The sequence below is a fragment of the Crocuta crocuta genome, unplaced genomic scaffold (genome assembly GCF_008692635.1).
Source record: "Crocuta crocuta isolate KB4526 unplaced genomic scaffold, BGI_CrCroc_1.0 scaffold274, whole genome shotgun sequence".
In the NCBI taxonomy this organism is placed as follows: domain Eukaryota; kingdom Metazoa; phylum Chordata; class Mammalia; order Carnivora; family Hyaenidae; genus Crocuta; species Crocuta crocuta.
In genome coordinates, this window is record NW_027530222.1 from 3,669,156 (window position 1) to 3,691,247 (window position 22,092).

The 22,092-nt window shown below is 41.7% G+C and overlaps 1 protein-coding gene across 1 annotated transcript in view; it reads left to right on the forward strand.

Moving 5' to 3' along the window:
* The window catches only part of AHCYL1 (adenosylhomocysteinase like 1), a 38,293-nt gene that overhangs the window by 455 nt on the left and 15,746 nt on the right, over positions 1 to 22,092 (forward strand). The window lies entirely within an intron of this gene.

A 22,092-nucleotide genomic window follows, 5' to 3' on the forward strand; every position in this document is an offset into this window, starting at 1 on the left:
AATCCCGACCCCTGTGACCAGACCCAGGGGATGGGGCCGGACAGAACCTCTCCCCTCAGGTGAGTGGGCAAATCTGGCAGAGCCGCTTTGGGCAAATCTTTGGGAGCAGTGACTGTTTTATCGTCCAACAACTGCGTGCTAGCGTGAAGGCGAAAGGAAAAAAATACGTGGAACCAGCTCGTCTATGCAGGTGAAAGCAGTGAGGGCAGTGTGAGGTTGGAAAGGACACTATGGTTTTCACCTTCTCTGGTCATCCAGTTGCTTGGACATATGTAGGGTATTAACGTTTGGAGGTTGGTGGCAGCAGACACTGCCATGGATACAGGTTGATGGTAGTCATGTGAATAGATCACTCAGGCATCCCTTGGGAAGGGAGCTTGGGTGGGTTGGAGGGGTGGGTGGTAAGGAAGGATTGCTCATTCTTCACTGCACTCAACTAAGGCAGAACAAGTTGAGTCTGTTGTGCTGCGGGTTGAGCTCAAAGGACGCCCTTCTAATTCTCTTGTCCTGAAAGATTAAATAGCAGCCTTTGGGAGATTTTAGTCCAGCCAGCCCTCTGGACGGTGGAACTGGGATCCCAAGTGCCTTGTGAACGTTTGCTGCCAGCCACATCTTGACTTTCCACATACCTGGCACCCAGTGAACAGCCCAGAGGGACCTTTGCAGAGGGGTGACCTTTCTGAAACCAATGAGAAGCTGGATAAATATTTCCCTCCTTTAAAGACAGTGTTTCAAGGCCGCCTGGGCCTGCAGCGTTTGTTGGGATGCAGTGCTTGTGAGAGTCGAATGGAGCCAGGTTTGCGGGACTAGTTAGAGTCCTTAAGGCTCCTACGCCTGATTTAGTTAAGCTGTCAGAGGGGAAAAGATGACTTTGTTTTTTAAAGGAGATGAATCTACCACTCCAGAGAGCAAAGGGCAGGATTGAAAAGACCGTTCACTGCTTTGCGCCGTGGCTCTGTTTTTCCGTAAAATTAAGAAACTTCCCCATAGAATGCCTTAAAAAGGTGGTTGGCGGTCCTTTGGTTCTGCGAAGTGTGATTGAGCTTACTTTTAGTGCTGTCAGTTCCGCTGACTGCTTTGGGGGCAGTAAGTCTGTAATCTGCACTATTTGGGGGAGACAGTCACAGCCTTTCTAAGAATGCTTAACCTATGATGAGTTAGGGGAAAGGCTTGTACCCTAATTCCCTGACTCTTCCTCTCCCCATTAGCGTATCCTCTTTTGTCTAATTGCTTCAGAAATTAAGCGTTTTTATTCTTTCTTAATTTGAGTTAGCCTGTATCCTTGCAGGTGCCACTTTTCATAAGACAAAGTTTACTTTGTGGATTGTAAGCTCCATAAAGGCGAGGCCTGGGGTGGGGGGGGAACTCTTGCTCACCCTTGTATCTACTGTACCCAGCTCTATACTTAGCATACAGTAGGTACTCAAATATTAATTGCCCACCTGCTAACTAGTAACTGAGATGCCTGCCAGGAATAAATACTCCTTTTCCTCTTCCCAGGAGGAATACTGTTAATGTATGTTGTAGTCAAGGCAAATGCTAATGATTTTAAAGACTCATATTCCATTAGCTGTGAGAAGCAGTCTCTGCCAGGAATGTGGGAAGCCCCTGTTAGAAGTTTTCATTTGCTAGTAAATAAATGTATCCCATGTTTCATATTAATCTTGCTCTTTCTGAGCCTTATTGTTTAGCCTGTACACAGTACTTTGTATTAAAGTGATTTATGATGACTAATTACCCTTTCCCTAGTGATGGTACAAGGCATTTATTTAGTTAATGAGTTGGTTGAGGACTAGTCAAGGTCACATAGCAAGTCCTAGGTGATCTGTTTTTTCAGAACAACTAAATTGTACGTTATGTCTTAAGTCACTTTTGTACCTCTGCCATGTATTGATAATGTGAGAAAGCATGAGAAAAGAGGGGAAAAAACGTAGCTCAGCATGTACTGAATGGTACAGGAAAAAGAGGCCTCTTCAAAAGGTGCCATCCTTAACCTGTGAGAGTTCCAATGTGGTTCTAGACCAAGTAATCCTTACGTCATTCCAAGCCCCGAGGCCCCTCAGGAAGTGAGGTGCTAGTCAAGCTACAGGTTACTTTAGGGTGACCTTGATGGTCCTCAGATCAGATTCCAGTGTAACTGGTGAAAGTTTGTTCACTTTGGGGAAGAGTGGTTGTCTATCAACTAAAAGCATAGATAGAAATTCTTCAAGTATAATCATAACTTACTCAATTTTGTGCACTCTAGGGTCTACCACAGTACTGTGAAGTTAATAGGACTTGTTGGGGGGCACCTGGGTGGCTCAGTTGGTTGAGCATCCAACTTCAGTTCAGGTCTTGATCTCACGACCCTTTGTGAGTTCAGGCCTCATGTTGGGCTCTGTGCTGACAGCTCAGAGTCTGGAGCCTGCTTTGGATTCTGTGTCTCCCCTTCTCTCTGCCCCTCCCCTGCTCATGCTCTGTCTCTGTTTCTCAGTAATAAATAAATGTTTAAAAAAATTTTTTTTTAAAAAATAGGACTTGGTTTGATTCAAGGCTTGATCTGGGTGTCAAAAAGTCAACTAATTGGCTACCGCCTTAAGTAAGTGAGCTTCTGTGCCTCAGTTTCCTCATCTACCAAATAAGTGCTTTTTATTTGAAACAAGTGGAGATAGGTGCACGTTAGGAGCTAAGATAGCGAAAGTGGTTTTAAGGGAGTCTATTAGTGTTCGTATACTACTTTTTAGTGAGCATTTGAGATGGTTTACAACACAAGACATATACAATATAGATAGAAAGTCAAAACTACAGAAGGAAAGGGAAAAAATACTGTTAACCCTGAGGGCTAAGACGGTTGATGAGGCTGATCATCACATGTAACTCCAAGCTTCCTTGGAGCCAGAGGATAAAGGAAATCACGTTAGCAGACATGGGAAATAATGCATACCATTTTCTTGGGAAGACAAGTTTTGCTGACACATAAAGTTCTAGAGGAAACTTTCATGGGATGGTATTGACAGCTATGGTAAGGCTTGTTCCCAACTGTTAACTGTTTTCAGTTGTACTGCTAGGAATATTTAGGTATAAAAGGGGTCCCTGAGTTGTAAGGGTAATGTACGTCAAAGCACAGCTAAAGAGGATTCTTATTTAACGTTGGTGGTTGTCAGTCAAGCCAAATAAGTCAGTTCCCCATAATCACTGGGCATTATCCCTCTTTCTGCTACTTTGTTGTTGCAGAGGTGATGACTGTCCTTGGACCTTTGGAAATTAACATTGTGTCAAGTTGATTTTTTTTTCCCCTTAGAGTAAACTCAAATCTCCAGCTTGTTGATGGATAAGTTTGCTATTCTCTACACTTCTGAACATTTATTGCCATGGGTGGGTAGAGGAAGGGGGCCTCTTCAGAGTGATACATTAGGTATCTTACCTAACATCTCTGCAGAGGGACTTTTACCACCAGCACAGTAGAGGAAAAGAGAGACAAAACAGCTATTTTTGTTTGTAGGATATTATTTGATTAAGGCATGTATAAAACCAGTTCATCAAAAGGGTGGGCTGAGACTTAGGAAAGCACACCAAGTATAGCTTTCGTGGGTACTGCTCAGCTGTTAATGTGTTGGGTGGAATGCAGTAGGATGTCCTCTCCTCGTCAGGGTTGTGTTATGACTAATTCTTATTGCAGTTTTATAGAATTTGTACTGATACTTCTTAGATTCACTGAGAAGAGGTTTGATAGGTGGATATTTCTTATACTTTCTACATCATTAGTATTGAGCTCTGTGCTGACAGCTCAGAGCCTGGAGCCTGCTTTGGATTTTGTGTCTTCCTCTCTCTCTGCCCCTCCCTTGCTCACACTATCTTTCTCTCAAAAGTAAATAAACATTAAAAAAATGTTTTTTAAGTATCTCAATTCTCTTCAGAACAGCTGTTTTAATGGCAGTCTTCAAACAGGAGTCAGGGATATAGGAAGATCTAGTTTGGATTTCTACACAGATATTGATTATCTCTCTTTTTCCTATTAGATTTGTTTAATTAGGCACTAGTTGCCATATTACTTTGTTCTAAGTTTCTTTGCACTTTTATCTTGTAACAGAAATCTGTTCATTGTCTAGATCCCTTGCTGGCAAGATTACAATTAACGTATCTTTTGTTGGATCCAGTGTGTGTTACCCACTGTATTGTAAAGTTATTTATAAAGGATATTTTGATGCATAGAATCGGGTAGATTTCTAGTTGCCTGTGACTCTTGATAAATTTATTCTTCCACCTCAAGTAATTATGATCTGTAAACAAGTATTTTAATGCCTTCTTGGGGCTGTTAATCAAAGAAACTGGCCACTAAAGGGGAATCATTTATACTTAACCAGTTTCTAAGTTTGGGAACTTGAATATTAAAATTTTATAAAGACAGACCACCCTTATTCTACTGGGTAGAATAACTCAGAACACATCATGTTGTGGTGGGTCAGAAACATCTTCATCACATATGAAGAACAACACATTTGCATAGACTAGAGTTTTTTCCAACCTGCAATCTAAGAACCCAAAGTTAAAGACCAATTCTTACCACAAATTTTCCTTTCGACCGTTGTCAGTAGTGTTGGTATCTTACATATGATAAGCAGTTTAAGCTTCGCATTGAGGTGTGTTCACCTTTTCTCTTCCAATTCCATCTTTCCCTTTGTCTCTTTCAGGTATTTCACATGCTCTCCCACTGTTGCTTGGCTAACTAAGGAGCAGTACAATGTACGTCAGGCACTTGATTTTTGGAGTCAGGTTTACCTTCAGTTCCTACCATCTGATAACCCTGTGATTTTTGGACAAGTGACTTAACCTGTCTGAGCCTCCATTTTCTTGTCTGTAAAATGAGAAATAATGATAGTACTACAGGATTGTTCAAGGGTTAGCATTTAGTAAATTTACTCATTTTACTTAGCGTTTTTGTTCCTTTAAAACTAGAGTGACCATATTTCTGGTTTGCTTGGTGCAGTTCCAGTTTGTATGTGTTAACCCGCCGTGCTGATCAGTGACTACCTCCATAAACTAAAAAGCACTCTTGGTTTATATGGAATTTTGAAATAGTCTTAAAGAGCCAAAACAAAGATGTTTCTATTGGAATGGCTTTTCAACAGGAAAGAACTTTTCCCGAGAAAAATGTTATTTTATGTAGAGCTTAAACCTGTTTAACACTAAAATATTTGATTTCTAAGAGGTACATAGAACTTAGAGTTTTTCCTAGAAANAGACAGTGGGCCGGCTGAGTCCAGGAGTTTATATCCTCAAACCGTAATTATCTGGGAGTCTTCCCAAACAATCCTTGAATTACATGCAACAATTCCAAAGACTCTTTTGAGGTGTGACTTTACCTTTGTATGTGGACACCTTCAGCTCANTAAACAGCCTGCTCCTAATTACATGGAACTGATTCTGGCAGAAGTGTGTGGCCTTTGCTCCAAGGCAGTTACAGGACCAGGGTGGAGCCCTCATGGCTTTGTTGACAGACTGGTTTCATTTTTTTCCATTCAGTCCGGTGCCTTAATCTCACAGTGTGTATAATGGCGGGGACTACTTAGCAATATACAATGGGGCTTAATCATTTACTCCTCAAACAGGCCACAAAATGAAAAAGTAGAATGAGCTACAGGTAAAAGGTGGCATTTGGAACCCCGTGGTTGAGACGAGGAAAAGACTTGAAGAAACATAAGTCGGGGACTGGCCCTGTGTGCTCCTGCTTTCTTGCCACAGAAGTCCCAGTGCCTCGGCTGGCATGCCTCTGTAACGGCGCCGGTAGGGCTTAATGGGCTTAAAATGTGCTCCCTTACCAGCCCAAAGCAGTTCACTTCTAACCACGGACACCCTGTACGCAGCTGTGTGCTAGAATGAGGCTAAATGGGTTGGGGGGGTAGGGATACGGGACGGAGGAGGCCTGCTCACTGTTGCATGCTGCTCACCTTGGGCCTCCTTTACCATCTGAAGAACTGCAAACTCTTACATATTTTTGTCTTCTTTCCTGAAGAGTGTGTGCACCGGGCCATCCGTGGAATCCCCCCGAACATGCTGTGTGCTCAGGGTGCCAAGGAAAATGCTAATGTGCTGATCCGCACTGGTGCACAGCTCTGTGAGCTAGATGGTGGAGTGGTGAGTGACAGGATGAAGGGGTTAAAGGCCTGGCCGAGACGAGTGTACCCATTGGCCTCCTGAATGAAGCTGTCCATATCACTGTGTTTCGAGTAATGTCAGGATTCAGGGGAAGTTCTGTTTTTAATAAATGTTATCAGCTCTTACAGTACTCCTCAATTAAGATGAACTTTTGGGACACAGGTTTCCATGATCATAACGGGAATTTATTCCTTTCCCCGAGGACTGGCTTGACCTCAGGTCAAGGTTTTTGGGCTGTGATTTGTTTTCATTATGATCATAGGATCCTGAAATTAAAAAAGGGACTTATCAGGAAAGTAAGTGGTGGCCAGTGGTTCTGCTCTACCCTTTGGGACCACACCCTGTCTCTTTCCTCAGAGATTTTAAGGGAGATGTATTTGGGCTCTCATGATGATTAACTTTACTTTGGAGACGTAGAAAAGAGCTCTTTGTCTTGAATTTTTAAAGTATACACTCTCATCTCTGCTTCTGATTTTAGAAGAGAGGTCAGTAAGTAGACAAGCCTGTAGAAGGTAAAGAACCGAAACTGGTTTCTCTTCTGCCTGTTGGTGGGATGCTCCTGAGATATTTACTGGATGAGAGACTCTTGAACAAGGGTTCTTAATCTTTTGAGTCACAGATCCCTTGAAGAATCTTGTGAAAATTATAGTTCTTTAGGAAGATTCACGGGCACAAAAACTTACATACTTTTCAGAGAACTTGTGATACTCCCTGAAACTCACCCCTGGATCCTGGGTTAGAAGAGGAGGTCTCTAAGCCATAGTGTCTCTTTCCTTCACAGATCCAGAAACAGCTGATTGTTTCCAGCTTGCAGTTTGTCCTTGGAACGAAGCTGAGGTTGTTGCTGTTCTTTGTCACCCCCTCTTTGGGATATTCCTCGCCTTCCCAAGGGACTCATTATCAATGCCTTGAGGGCTCAACTCAGGAACTTAGGCATACTGAAACCAGCATTTCAGCAACTTTTGGGGATTCTTGTACTGCCTTGTACTACCTCATGCCCACTGCCCTTCCTGTGAGCTGTGAGTGCCTCTAAAGCTTCAGACCTGATTCCCAGCAGTGTTCAGAGTGAGGAACTCACATGCTGCACTAGCAAAACTAAACAAAATAACTTGTTCCCATTTGTCTCAAAAATAGGTTTGCTTTCAATGTAGTAGTCCTCAAAACTATTTTCAGGACTGACTTGATATCTGAATCATACGTTTCAGTTGCTTTCTCTAGACCAGACATAACTGAGGGCAAGGGCTACGTCTCACACATATGCACGGTATGCAGTGCTGCCGGTATAAGTACCGTCAGTTGTTTATTGAGTAAACATGGTGAGATGATTTCTCTAGGAGAAAGTGAGTTGGACTCACTCGGTGTCTTTGGCTCATTGTCCCCTTCAGTTGGCAAGGGTCGTTTTTCTAACTTAGTTCTCTCTCACATGGGTAATAATGGGAATATGGAGAACTGCAGAGGAGAAATGGGTAAGAATCTCCAGCAGCTCAGTAGATCCCTTCATCATGCCAAGATCAGGAAGTAAGGAAGGAGACTGTTGAGATGCAAGGCCTCCAGCTCCTTAGCCCAGTTGCTTGACAACCACAAGGCAGTAGGTGAGATGCTTGGGGATATTCTTACTTGTAATGGGAAGGTAATTTGATATCCCGCCCGGTTTTAAACCCTTAGCATTAGGGACACTGCCCTAAGTTGAAAGTGGTGTTCACGTGCTCTTGATTTAAGGAACAGAGGCTTACCTTTAGGGGGTTAAAGATTTGAGGGCCAGCAGTGAGTCGAACAGTTTCATTTTGGAATTTGTGTTGGAGTGTTGAAAGTGATAAACCACAGTGCTGCTCAGCAGTGCTGGGCAGACTTCTGATTCTTCTCATTCTGCAGCCCTAGCCGCCCCTTCTGAACCAAAGGCTAAGCTCCATGTTCAAAAGCTATATATGCCCTTGTCTTTGAAATCCACCTCCTTTAGAGTTAAGTCTTCTGGGAACTGGGCCAATGCTTGTCCTAACCAGGAATCAGGTCCTAGTTGGCACTGAGGATTCTGTGTTTGTTGTTTCTCTAAGTATGTGATGTAAGCAGAATTCAGGGGAAAGGGAGACCTTCAGAATTTTGTAGGTTTGGAAGTAGAAGTAGTTGCTTTATGGAGATGGCAGATGTGTTCGGTTATTCTGGTAACTAATTCACTTCCAGTGGGTAGCCAGGTAGCAGTACTCTACTTCTAAGTCAGTACTTAAGTTTTTAGGGCCCAGCTTTGGAGTCCCAGACTCCTTAGCAAGCAAGACATGAAGATTCCCAATGTTCAGTTCTTATGGAGAGTGGCCCAGCTGCCTTGTCCTGCTGGACTAGATGAATTGTGAATGTTAATTATACTGATCAATACAGTGGCCTTGGTAACAGACTTGTAGCTGCTGTAGAATCTGTTTACTTCAGGTTTGTAACAGAAAAGAGAGCAAGCTGGTCGGGAACATGATGTTCTAAATGTAATAAGCTGTATTGTAAGTCCAGGGAGGCACTGACCCTGTTGCACCCTCTTCCCCAGGGTTTCCCAGAGGGAAACATTACTCTGGGGGTGGTTTCTGTTCATATTTGCTGGTTGAATATGAATTGAGGTCAGCAAAGGCACGGCTTCTATGAGCTGGGATAAAGAATATTTACAAGTCATAAAGGTTAGGAGAGCACCCATGTTGGGAGGCATCTCATTCCTCTGCCCAGTTTGCACTTAGGAGTGGAGAGTTGATGGGATTAGTTTCAGCTCTTGCATTCAGAAGAAGGAACCCCTCCTATCTGAGAAATAGAGGGTTCAGAATTCTGCACATTCTTTTCTGACGCCACAGGGAGAGGATTAGCTGAATGCTGGGCATGTTTGGAATGAGAGCACCTTGCCAGTTTTTACTGATTTTGGACCAAGCCATTGTAAAAATATAGTCTCTCTTCCTGAGACAAGCTCTTTGTCGTGTTCTCCTAAACTCTGTGGATCCGTTTGATGGATTGGCTGTACCTGACAGATGGAGTTGGTATTACAAAGGCAGATTTTCTGCTTTCTTTGCCTTATTTGTTTTATCTCTGAACACAATGTGTCTAAATCATTTGTTCCCTGTGTGCGTTCAGTTGCTTTATCAAGAGCCTGGTAAACTCCGCGTGCTTGTGTTTGCTTTTCAGATCCCGCTTAGATTGTCTCAGATGAGTGCTTCTCATGGAGTAGAAGGAATGGAAGGAATCAGTCACCTAGGGAACTTCTTCAAAACATTCATTTCAGGGCCCTAACCTAGACCTACTTAATCAGAACGGGAAAGGGTTGGTGGTAAGGGGCAAGTGGAGAATAGGATAGTATGTGCTTTTTGAAACTGCTGAAACCTGGAGGATCCCATATTTAGAACCACTCTCAGACTATCTAACAAGGCTGACCAAAATTGTTACGATATCTGATATTGGGATATAACTACCATCTATCTTGGATGACTTTGGCCATGAGGAAAAATCGTGTGCCCCATGTGAGAGGTCCTGAAAATAGCCTATGGTTACTCTTCTTTTCCACAGTGTTCAGAGTAAGCTGTGACCAGAAATCCTGGAGCTGTCAGCTCAAGGTTAGGCACCTACTACTGTCTCCCAGGACCTGTGCTGGGCACTTAGGATGAATCAGTGAACGAGCCAAAGATCCATATCCTGTGGTGTTTACATTCTTGTGAGGTTATTATTTGGGTCACGTAAGTCTAGTATAGTGGTTTTTAACCATTTGGGGTTTGGAGCCCTATCAGAGTTGTATCCATGTTCCAGAAACACACACATACACACACACCAATTTGCATATAAGGGGAGTTGGCAGCCTGAGTCCCGTCCATGAACTCGAGCTAAAAACCTAGAATGCTTGTCCAGAATTGAGAATGTGGTGATTGGGATAAAGCCAGGCCATGAATTGTGTATTTGGGACTATTACCTGCTAGCCATGCTGGGTTGTAGTTTCTTCATCTGTACAGCCAATCCCATTTGCAAAGAACTTAAGAGCATCTCAAAAAAAGTAAGTATAAGCAATTGCTAGGCCTCCACTACACCAAGCACATTTCTTAGTCTTTGCTCTTTGAACGCTAAGAATGATTTTGACTCTCTGTTCCCATTCCCCCCACTCACATCCCTAGTCTCTGGTTGGCTGAGCTTGTTGGACTCAATAGATTAAAAATCAGGTCAGGATATGAGAATTTCCTTAACATGATTAATACTATTAGTTCCTAGACTAAGAGTGACAGTAAAATTATAAAGATCATGAGAGGGCATTACAGTGAAATTCTGGCTTTAAAACAACATCACAGGAGGAGTTGATAGATGAGCGGCTGAGGAAATGGCCAACAAGTAAAGACTGGAGAAAAGATGATGGGAAAAAAAGGAGGGCAGAATTCAGAAAGACCGTTGACTGAGCTGGTAAGCCAGATAGCCTGAAACCAAAGGGAGTGGTTTTGAGACCCAGAGCAAGAACAACAACAACAAAAGGTTACATTTTAGTTCTGAAGGGTCTGTCACTATTGTTTTATTATTAAGCAGAACTCAGGATAAAAGGAAAGAGCGGATAAGGCTTTGCTTCACGAATGCCAATATTAGTATGTCTCTATCCTTGGAAAAGTTGATGTTTGACTTGAAATGGCTAAACGTGCCTCAGGGTTAGTACAATGTGGAATACAACCTGTACTGCAGAGACAGGAGTGAAATTTTGTTTGGGACACTGGGAGAAAGAATTCTGTAGAAATAACATGGCCACATACAGAAATTGGAGCACAGTGAGCTCAGAGTCCTGCGCCAGTATCTGTGCCTTCACCTCCCTGAAATCTGATCTGTAGTGTAACTGCAGATCAAGACCTCCTTAGAGGTGGTCTTTACAGGGAATTCTTGTTGCTCTGCCTGAGGCCTATGGGGAACTTTCCAGACCCACACTGAGGGATGCTGAAAAAGTGCTGTATTTAAGGTTTACCAGCCCGAACTTTTTACTCCCCCCCCCTTTTTTTTTAGAGCGATTGCGAGTGGAGGAGAGGGACAGAGGGAGTGAGAATCTTAAGCAGGCTTCACACTCAGTGCAGAGCCCGGCGTGGGGCTCCATCTCAGGAATGTGAGATCATGATCTGAGCTGAAATCAAGAGTCGGATGCTTAACCAAATGAGCCACTGAGGCACCACCAGGCCAAATTTCTCTACAATCAGAGCCCATAGTCCTCCCCAAAGGAGCCTGGAGGCTCTAGATGATTCCAGTTGAACCGCTCTAATGGTCCAGCATATGGAAAAACTGTTCTGCTATGAAAGTTTCTAACTTGCTGTTAATATAAGGACATCTTCTTGTTTTGTTCGGTGGTGCATTAAACCCAAAGCTACCTAATCTAGGGGGAGTATAGTCATTCCATCAATTGTGTATATTTTGTTCTTTTAAAGACGCCCTTTGAATGATCAAAGAAATTTCAGACCTCACTTCCTGGGACTGGTTAGGTCTATTTTAAGATTCTATTCACCTTATAAAGCTATACAGTTAGTTATATAGATTGTACTGTTGTGTGAAAGAAAAGTTCCACCATTACCATTGTGCACAACATAAATAAGTTACCTTAAAAAGCACATTTAAAATATATTCTCTGCTGTATGTATGTAAGAAAGGTGGTCATTTCTAATGAAAATAGCAGGTTTCAGGGCACCTCGGTGGCTCAGTGGGTTAAGCTTTGAACTTCAGCACAGGTCATGATCTCACAGTTTGTGGGTTCGAGCCCTGCATCGGACTCTGTGCTGATAGCTCAGAGCCTGGAGCCTGCTTTGGATTCTGTCTTCCTCTCTCTCTCTCTCTGCCCCTCCCCTGCTCATGCTCTGTCTCTGTCTCTCAAAAATAAATAAATGTTAAAAAAATTTTTTTAAAGAAAGACAATAGCAGGTTTCCCACATGAGGAAAAAAATCTTTGATTCGTTTTAACCATACCAAATTGAAAACCTCTTTGAATAAATAAATACAGGTGGAGTTTCTAAATTGCTTTTGATGCCTGCAGTAGAAAATTCTGTGGTCATTTCTTTCATCCTAGTGATCTGGATTAGATTGCCCATGCATTCTCCCCGTCCCCATTCTGTCCCCAGAAGACAGTGGAAATGTATGCCAGAATGGAGCTTTTTGCTTCCATGTTTTGGGCTCTTACTCTCTCCTCACCCTTTCCAAGTCTAAGGAGCAGTACCTCCCAGGGCAATTCATTGGCAGCTTCAAAATACTACATTTCTTTGCATCATTTCACTTGTCACAAAATCAACCTAGATTTTGGAATGGAGAGAATTCTCCTCCTTCCCTAGAGCTCCCAAGTCTTGATCTGGAAGCTCAGAAAGCTTCCATGTAGTAGCGGACCATCTTGTGACTGGCCTCTTGAAAATAAAGGGGAAGCTGCTGTTTTCCCTGGCCTGTTCCAAAAGGAGAATAATATAATAGTACTGGGCTTATAGGGATTTTTTTTTTTTGCTTTTTTTTTTTAATTCTCAATTTTTAGCAAAATTGCCTTCAGCAAGTCACTTAGCCCCAACCCCTGTTCTGTTTCTTCCATCTGAAGTGTAGATCTCATAGTCCAGAGATTCCAAAATGTTTTGAAAATACAAATCTTCTGTAAGGAAATCATGTCTGTGGGCCACTGATGTTGAAGCAGAGTACTTAAAGTAGAATGTCATAGAAATTTAGGCATCCGGGACCTTGATTTTTATGGCACCAGTAAGTGTGGATTTCAAATCTATAGTCAGCTTTAGGTAAAAGTCCTGATGTAATGCTTACGGTGGTTTTACTTGTTCTTTATATGCCAAAATTTACATAAGAACAGTTTGAAAAATATTTAGATCAGTGACGTTCTGGCAGTGTTACTTATTGATAAAATTTGCAGAGTAACTCTTCCTATACCAAATTTGATTTTGACTTTAGGTTTGCAGTACAGCCTAAAGCAAGAGATCTTTATCTTTGTGCGTCTTTCCTCATTAGACAATGGCTGTTCAGAAAGTCGTACGTCAGGGCAACTTCACTTCTGTGTTCTGGTTGGGGAGCTAGAGAGATTGGGGAATTATACTGTATTCCTTCTAGAGCAGTAGGTAATTCGTATTGTTAAATAGCTCCAAACACATTGGAGCCAACGATTCCTTTCAACTCCCTTGTTTCTTTTTCTTTTTTTTTTTTAATGTTTATTTTTGAGAGAGACAGAGAGACTGGGGGAGGGGCAGAGTGAGCGAGACAGAGAATCTCAAGGAGGCTCCGCACTGTCAGCACAGAGCCTAACGTGGGGCTCCAGTCCACCGAGCTGTGAGATCAGGACCTGAGCCGAAACCAAGAGTCAGACACTTAACCGACTGAGCCACCCAGGCACCCCGTCAGCTACCTTATTTCTTACAGTCTGTCTAAGGTCATGATTTCATACAGAGACTTTTATCTAAAATTGAACATACACATCTCAAGTTAGAAAGTCAGGAAGGGATGGCAAATATTACCTTTCTAGAATGAAAAATACAGTTATGTTTTTGATGTGATTGATTGTCAAGATTTTTGTCCTTGAATTGTGTTTCTAATCTCCTAGACATTTGCTTTTTGTGTTTTGTTAAGAGCTGTGGAAACTAAAGCCACCCACAGCTGACCTTTACAGTGATTTTACCTTGTTCTTTGAAATTGAAACTGCTCCATCGGTCTACAGAGTCGATTCTGAAAGATCCCATTGACCCACCCACGTGTGGAAACAATACCTGTTACTACATAGTTACTATTTAATATTAAGTCTTTAAATTATTTAGTGTTGAGTTTTGATGGCTTTTTCCTCCCTTGAGCCTACACTTTATGGGAAGCAGTAGATGGTAACAAAAAAAACTGATATGGGTTCTGTCTCACTAACCTTTATTGGGTATTAGCCTAGGGTTTAGAAAGCACATCCAGGTCCACTCAGCTGCCACTCTTTTGGAGCTGCTTGTGGTTCTTCTGCCATCAACTGTTTGGCAAAGATTTTCATGTCTTTCACCTCTCAGTGGACATAGCCTTCCCAAATGCTGCTCTGACTCACAGGTGGGATTCATTTACTCAAGCAAATATGTGTAGAGGGTTTGAATGTCTTGAGATGTCATTGGCTTTCAACTTCATTTAAGCTAAACTTCCAGATCAAGGAAGGAAGGACTGTTTTCATACATCTCCAATCTTGTTTCTGCTTGGCAGGCAAAGGGATTGTACAGAGGGTATTTACCCAATCTGTGTGGCCACCTTCCAAAATGTCAAAAACTCTGCCTTCCTTCTACACCTGCCCAGTGATCGATTGCTTGCTTTCACTGTTAGTTTTTCTTCTGCTAGAAATTAGTTTGAAGAATATAGATTTGCCTGTTGTAAGCAGCTGACAAATTTTCATCTTAAAGAACATCCCAGCATACCTTGCAGTGTGGTTTGCCGGTTTAACTTCTTGTGAGCTTTATTTGAAGTCAAGATAGGCTTTAGAGAGGACCGTGAATTAAGGCTAATGACTTTTTATTACAAACATAGAAGGAGAACAGTAGTAACCTGGCTCAGTCTTTCCCAGCACTTAAGAATTATTGATTTTTAGATTCTGAACCAATACAAAGTGATTCCTATGTGGAAAAAAAACAAAGTGCAGAACATTTTAACATTCTATTTTTTGAGTAAGAAAGACAGGGAAAATAAGAGTACAAGTAAATACTTTGCTATTTTTTTTTAACCTGTAGAAATGAATATAAGCCAGAAATGAATGAAAATGGAGAGGGGGGAGGAGAGTTGGGGAGACAGAAATGGCAGTGAGACTTCTCTGAATATCATACCTTTAAAACTTTTGAGACATGTGTCTTATATGTCAAAAGATTAAGTTTTTTTTATGTCTTTATTTTATTTTGAGAGAGACAGTGAGCAGGGGAAGGGCAGAGAGAGGGAGACACAGACTCTGAAGCAGGTCCAGGTTCTGAGCTGTCAGCACAGAGCCCGATGCGGGTCTCAAACTCACAAACCAGGAGATCATGACCTGAGCCGAAGTCGGAGGCTTAACCGACTGAGCCACCCAGGTGCTCCATATGTCAAAAAATTAAAGAGGAAGAAATTACTTGTAAACAGAAACAAATGAACCTAACTACATATTATACTGATATTAATCACTCAGAATACCATACTTCACCTATACATCCTTGGTGAGATATTTTCTATGGACAAAAGGAACTTCAGTGAAATATTGACACTTCACTATGTAGAATATTGTTAGTAACATTAGTCTTGTAATTTTGGAATAGTTTTATTTGTATTCTAGAATAAAACAAGTGTGGGGCGCCTGGGTGGCTTAGTCGGTTAAGTGTCCGACTTTCGCTTAGGTCATGATCTCGCGGTTCGTGGGTTCGAACCCCACGTCAGGCTCTGTGCTGACTGCCAGCTCGGAGCCTGGGGCCTGTTTCAGAGTCTGTGACTCCCTCTCTCTCTGACCCTTCCCTGCTCACGCTGTCTCTCTCTCTCTCCTAGAAATAAATAAAAAAAAAAAATTAAAAATAAAAATAAAAAAAAACCAAGTGTATCATTGCTATTAGAGACCAGGATTGTCAACATAAGACAAAAGAGGGTGCCTAGGTGGCTCAGTCGGTTGAATGTCTCTTTTTTTAAAAAAAAGTTTAATGTTTATTTTTGAGAGAGAGCACAAGTGGGGGAGGAGCGGAGAGAGAGGGAGACACAGAATCTGAAACGGGCCCTAGGCTCTGAGCTGTCACAGCTCAGATGCGGGGCTCGAACTCACAGACCATGAGATCATGACCTGAGCAGAAGTCAAGACACTGAACCGACTGAGCCACCCAGGCACCCAGAATGTCCGACTCTTGATTTTGGTTCGGGTTGTGATCTGGTTCATGGGATTCCACATCAGGCTTCACGCTGTCAGCCCAGAGCCTGCTTGGGATTCTCTCCCTCTCTCTCTACCCCTTCCTCCTTCTCTTAATAAATAAACTTAAAAAGACAAACCATAAGAGAAAAGAAATACAAATAGAAAAATTAAAAGCTTAAAAAATGTTAAATTTGAAATGAAAATATCAATATAAACTCATGAGTAAACAAAAAGATTTATTTCTCTATCCCCTGTAAGAACTTAGAAGCACTAATGCTTCTATTAACAATTAGCATACTTTATTCTCAGATATTATTTTCTAAATACCATCCCCCACTGAAAGAAATCAAAGCTCCTTGGAGAAATGGAGAAATGGTTGATTCCAGATCTGAAGCAGAGAAAGAACAAGGTGAGCCTGGTAGATCTTATGCCAGAAAGGAAGGAAGCATTTAAACAGAAGAATCAGCTTGAAGGAGACTCCCACTGGCCCAGTTTGAGACAATTGGAGCATTCAGTGTACTCATTGTGTTACTGAGTGTTACAGATTGAATAAATAAAAATATGAATGACAAGTAAAGAAAAAAATGAAAGAGGGAGAAGAAAAGTTTTTCCTTACAAAAAGTAATGCCAGCTAATATATGCGGTAAGAATGATAAGGGGAAAAATCATGATTCTATAACATACCCCCAACCCTGACTGCAATATAATTGGTTCAGGCAGGGATTATGAACAGATGGTAAAGTCACTAGGGAACAGGATATTCACAAGCTGACAAATATCACCTCACAATTTAACCTTTACTTGCAAAGGAGAAAGTACACCTTTTCAGTGACTGATGATCTCACTTTAACCCAGGGTTCAGTTTAGTGTCACTAATAATGGAACGACCTGACATTATATGCTACCTAATATGCAAAGTAAAGTATCCAACATTTATCTATGAAGTATTCTTGCCAAAATTTTAATCTCTCTCTAATCAAACCTCAAAGCTGAACTTCAGTTTATTGGAAAAAATAATCTGAAAAATTCAGAATATGGGAGATTCCATAAGGCAACTAATTGGCCTGAACTCATCCAGGAAATGTCAATATCACAAGGAGAAGAGAGAGAGAGAAAAAAAAGGAGAACTGTTCTAGATTACCAGACACTAAAGGAACCTAACAAACCAAATGCATTTAGTGAATCTTGATTCTGTCCTGAGTTGGAAGAATTAGGGAGGCATGTAGGTCTGTTAACTATGAAAGACATTCTTTATTTTTAAATTACCCAAGTATAATTAACACAGTGTTATGTTAGTTTCAGGTGTACAATATAATGATTAAGTCATTCTACACATTACTCAGGGCTCATCCAGATAAATCTACTCTTAATCTCCTGTATGTCTTTCACCCATCCCCCACCCACCTCCATTCTGATATCCACTAGGTCTGTACTCTGTACTTAGGAATCTGTGTTTCGTTTCTTTTTTTTCTTTCTTGTGTTTTAAATTCCACATACAATTGACAGTATGCTTGTATACATGTGTAGGTGGAGGGTATAAAGGTGTTCATTATACTATCCTTGTAAAGTTTTTGTATGTAGAAAATGATCATAATAAAGCTGAGAAAATGAAACCGTGGGGGTGCAGAGGGAGTTGGAAGGAAACTTTGGTGTATCACTAAAGTCGTGGGTATATTCCAGGAACCTAGATTCCTTTAGTCACCTGTACATAAATAAACGGGCACCTGGATGGCTCAGTCAGTTGAGTATCCGACTTTGGCTCAGGTCATGATCTCATAGTTTGGGGGTTCAGGTTGGGCTTTGAGCTAACAGTGTGAAGTTAGCTTTGGATTCTCAGTCTCCCTCTCTCTCTCTGCCCCCCACCCCATGCATGCTCTCTCTCTCAAAAATAAACATTGGAGTTCCTGAGTGACTCAGTCAGTTAAGCACCCGACTTCAGCTCAGGTCATGACCTCACGGTCCGTGGGTTCGAGCCCCACATCGGGCTCTGTGCTGACAGCTCAGGGCCTGGATCCTGCTTCAGATTCTGTGTCTCCTTCTCTCTCAAAAATAAATACTAAAAATTAATAAGTGTTTTAAAAGTTAAAATAAATAAAAATACACTAGGGTTGATGATAATTGAATGTTAAGAGAAAAAGAATGACAAGTGTGTTTTCATAGACTATTGGTAGCAGATTGAGGATGAGGGAAGTATGGACAGGCCAGGCAGCTGGACAAGCAGATAGCTAAATAGCCATTGAAACATAGTCGGGATGTGTGTCTATTGTAAATTGCAGCTTTCGAAAGATTAAGAAGTCCTTTCCTGTGCTATTTGTTGCCACTTTTTAACCTCTTAATTTTACCTCTAGTTGGCAGTTGGAGGCCCAGATCACTTACTTTCATTAGAGCACTTCAGGAGATCATGGAAAAGCCAGTGAGATACATTGTCCCATATGAAGGGTGAGGGTGGGGTGGAGAGTAGCTGATAAGTATAAAACTGCTCTTTGCAGAGGTTTTTAAGCTTTATGTTCCTTCCTCAGCAGTTAAGTGACTTGGCATTGTGAGCCCTGGTGTTGCCTCACCCCTTCCTCCCACCAACCTTGATGAAAGATCAACTTGAGTCCCATTTTTGAAAGGAGTGTTTCTTCTGGAATTGGATTCCAGCAGTGTGTTTGTACGCGCGTGTGCACACTCACATTATATCCTGTTACTCTTGAGACACAGAGGAGTGGAGTGGAGGAGGGAGATACCTGCTGTGATTAGTCAGCTTGCCTTTCCCTCCCCCTCCAGAAGCTCAGGCCCCATCTGGGGAAACTGAGAACTTAAGAAACTTGAGACAGGGAGGGAGGACAGGGAGCAGCCAAACCTGCTGAGTCTCAGCAGACTGGTTTCTGCACTGGGGAATGGAAGACGTGACCAAAGGTGGCTGTGGATTTGCCTCTGTGGCCTGAGATTGATTCCCTTGAGATAAATTATTTTCTGGTGGTGTACCTGAGGGCACCGTGCTGGGAAGAGGATACCCTTCTTCTTTGGGAAATTTCTTCTACCTAATTGAAGGTGTGACAGATGTGCAGACTTCTGTAGTTCTTATACCAAAAAGTTGGTGTTTATTGATAACTGCTTCTTTTGATTCATCAGAAATGGAGTCAGACCGATCAATGGTAAGTATCAAGGAAAAAATCTTGTACCTATTTAGCTTAGGCTGACAGCCATACTCTCTTCCTTTCTTCTGAATAAAGAGCAGATGAGGGAGGTAGAATGAGGCAGATGAGGTAGAATCTGTAGAAGGAATATATTAGCCAGAAGATGTGTGAAAGAGGGATTAGTAGAGATGTAAGAATCCTGGCGGGTGTTCTAATACATTGCTTAGTAATTGATCTTGATAAAATTGCTAGCTTCCTAATAGTCATCTTTTTGCTCAGTTGCAAAGAAATACACTGACCATAATTTCAAAACAGAAAAATCTGCACATCCACTATGCTAGAGGAGACAGTTGGACAGATTATATAAATTTGGGGATGTCTCAGAAAATCAGTAGTGTACCAGAAGGAAGTACTGGCCCTTCAGATACTCCTCGGCAGTTGAGAGAGACTGATCCCTTTACTCACTTCTAAGCTGTGCTTTCTTAATGATTTGTTTTCCTAATAATTGCTATTTACCTTTGAGTGTAGTCCTTCACCCTTAGGAGGAAACCTTTGTGAGGAAATTAAAAGCTGTTAGATAAGCATGTGAAATAATAAGTTTAATAAGATGTCTAGCCTACCCTCTGATTTTTGGAGGTCTAAGCTAAACAGTATCCAGATAAGGTTGATAAGACCACAATATCTACTATTTTCCTTAAGAAGCAATAAAATTCTATGACAGCCATTTGCATTATCATTACCTTTGGTCAAAACACATCTACAGATTGTACATATTTCCTCTCATAGACCTTTCCTGAAATACCGCTGGGTATTTAGTAGGTGCCTACCAAATACATTGATTAGAAGGTACAATAGTGAATATTCTCCTCATCACCATCCGTTGGCGATAGTGTCAGTGGAATTCTGATGGCTTTTAATTCCCTATGATTCAGGAGCTAGACAGCAGAATGGAGTTGGACCTGGGACAGAAGTGTGGCTAAGCTATTTGATATTTGAATAGATAGAACAAATGTTTGGGGAAGGAAACTTTTCAGCTTCTTATGGTAAGAAATATCAGTTGGGATAAACTGAATAGTATACAACAATTTTTCTTCCTTGGAGGCTTAGAACTGTTTTGGATTGCCTGTGATCCCTTTTTCTTGATAAATTACATACAGCAACCCTTTGAGCTCCCCTTGTCACCATTCTTAACCACTAGGTGGTGGATGTACCATATCCCAAATTGTTTCTTTGGTAGAGCTTCTCTTTATCATTTTCAGTGTCACGTTGAAGAGAGTCAACCTTTGTACCCACTGAGCCCTTAGAAAAGCTGCTCTAAAATAGCACATTAAATTGGCCTGATACTTAATTGAGTTTTTAAGGCACAGCAAGTAGACTTCTGTATTTGGATGTGCTATTTGGAGAATGGGTCAATCTGACCTTCTAGCCTTTCTCAGATGTAATATGAGTTCAAGAATGAAATACTGGCATGCTTGTCGTGGGTAAGGCTGTTTAACTGCGTGGTAACATTCAAACACAAAAGAGTTCTTTAACGTAGAACTTTATGATTTTCAGATACTTTTTGGATTTCTACTTACTGTATCTTTTTCCCCCTCCCCTGTTTCCCATTCTACATCATATTTAGACCTTACCCTTCCTTACAGATACAGCTTTGAAGAAACACTGAAGTACACCGACTAAAAATTATGATTGGAAGAAATCATGACAATAGGAAGTAATGTAAACAGAACAACCTTGTAGCTGTCTTTGGATTTTGTTTTTACTTAAATGATCATATTGGGTATAAATGCAGTGAATCCATCCCAGTTAGAGAGCTGTTACAGAGATCTGGTTTCATTAGAGGGAAAACTTGTGGTACCCAAAAATTGCTTTTGACAGCAGTGTCATTGTTTACAATGTGAAGGTGAGTGGCATTCCAGGAAGTACTTCAGAAGGAAGACAGAGGTACTAGCTGTGCAGACAACCAGGGGGGCAAGCAGGCCTGGTGGGACCTGGCAGGGCAGAGGTTCTTTTGGCGCAGTTGGTGCTGGGAGAGGAGACAGGTTATCTTGCATCTTTGCAGAGCTGGACTACCTTACTTACGAGCAGTGAAGAGTGTCAAAGGGTTGCGGGAATAGACAGCCATCCATCCATGTCATGGCTTGAATTAACATGCTGCCCACTTCAAATATGAACCACATCCCTGATTTGAGAGATGGGGCACAGCACTGATTGGTAAGCTGCTTGCAACACAGTCTCCTATTAGGTGGGAAAGATTTTGCTAAGCTTTAGGCTACTGACACGCTGCATTAATACAAGGTGGGATTATGATTGTTAAGTCACTTCTTAGGTTGCTGAAGAAACACAATTCTATCTTGCCACAGCCACCTCTCTATTTTTTTATTTAAGAAACTGCAAATGTGACTGCATTTCCCTCCTCCACCGCCAGGTAGGTGGTGTCTGGGAATATGCCCAGAGCCTTTTGAAAAAACATGAACAGAGGAGGGAATCGTAACAGCCAAGAGAGAGGACTAGCTTCCGACTAGACTGTCCATGCCAGGAACAAGGGGGCTGTTGGAGGAAGTGGTGCTTTTGGAGAGCGTGAAAGGCATTGATGGTATCTTGACTAGTTTTTCGGCCACCAAAAGAACTGCATATTGGGTTGAAAGTCATTACCTTGGTCCTGGATTAATCTCTTCAGTAAAACTAGCTTTGCTGACTGCAGAAGTCATGTGAACATGCAGTGCAAAATCCTATCTAGAAGGGCCACAGTGCTGACCTGTGGCCACTTCAGTGGAGTGTGGGTTTTTTTGTTTTCTTGTTTTTTGTTTTTCTTCTTTCCTCTTCTTCTCCCTGAAAAGAACTAGTGCTTTTGGCATTAAAGCTATAAAGTTTTAGCATCTGAACTGAAAAAGCTGTGTCAGATATACAAAGATACTTATTAATCAGGTTCCAGTGCCATATATGTTGTTTAGCCTGAGTCTCTTTTGTTGACTTACTTTTTTTTCTATGTCACACATTTAAGCCTGATTCTTCTACTGCCTGTTG